Below are 1,187 nucleotides of genomic sequence, written 5' to 3' on the forward strand. Positions count from 1 at the left end.
TAAACATAATTTAATTTATAAAAACACACAGACAATCTCACATTCCCACACACACACACACACACACACACACACGCACCCACACACCCACAAACACACACACACACACACACACACACCCACAAACACACACACAAACACACACACACACTTCCCCAAAGTATGCAGATAGGAGAGTCCATCTTCCTCAAAGTCTCATCATCATAACCTCTGGGCCATTTTCACAACAAAACAGCTGAATATTTAATTAACTACTTTGATATTTTATCTTACTGTTAAGTATTTGAATTAAGGGGGAGGCGGGGCTGACATGTCAAATCTCAGGTATTTCAACGACAGATAGCAAGAACATTTTTCTGTTAAAATGAAGAAGGTTTATGTCCACTTAAACAAATCATCAAAGACTGTAAAGACTATTGTTATGGTCCTTAAAGGTTCCCCTTCCCATATTTGTTTTCTTTTTGTTATGTCACTAAATATTATTTTTTGGTATGTGTGGATATGTGGTTCTATGTTACTGTTACTATGGTACTATGTTACATATGCATTAATACTCAGTTGATATTGCTCTTGTTCATTAGCTGATTTCGTCTCATCAGTTAATAATAATTGTAGTATTGTTACTGAAAAATCCAAAATAAAACTATTCCAAAACAAATCTCAATGTGAAAGACCTATAAAATTGTTTTAGCTCCATATAAAGCAGGGGTCACCAACACGGTCCCCTGGAGGCCCCCGGTCGCTCCAAGGGACCTGGGGCCCGCGGAGCAAGTTCTAAAAATAGTCATTGTCATTAGGGAGCACTGCCAAGAAAATATTCAATTAAATGTTTTTACCTTTAAATAATAACATTTGTTTATTTTTACTTTTTTTTGTTAAAAAAGTGAATTATAAAAATGTTTAAAATAATTTGCTGTAAGTATACACGTCTTTTCTGGGGTTAAAGTTCAGAATTATGCAGGATGTTATCAGAGGACAGCAGCCCAGCAGTCAAAGTCTAATGTTATTGGTCAGTTTACTTTTATTTGCCGACTTGGCGCCTTTTCTGCAAGCTAAAACTGAATGAGCGGAGTTTGATCCCACTCGTAGTTCTAACTGCGGTCGTTTGGATCCGGCTGAGCTTTTTACCGTGTGGTTCTGGAGGGTCCAGATGGCTGAGATCTGCCGCTCCTACTGAGCGACTCAGA

Source organism: Poecilia latipinna, unplaced genomic scaffold (assembly GCF_001443285.1).
Source record: "Poecilia latipinna isolate Pla-1442-1.1 unplaced genomic scaffold, P_latipinna-1.0 Scaffold537, whole genome shotgun sequence".
Classification (NCBI taxonomy): Eukaryota; Metazoa; Chordata; class Actinopteri; order Cyprinodontiformes; family Poeciliidae; genus Poecilia; species Poecilia latipinna.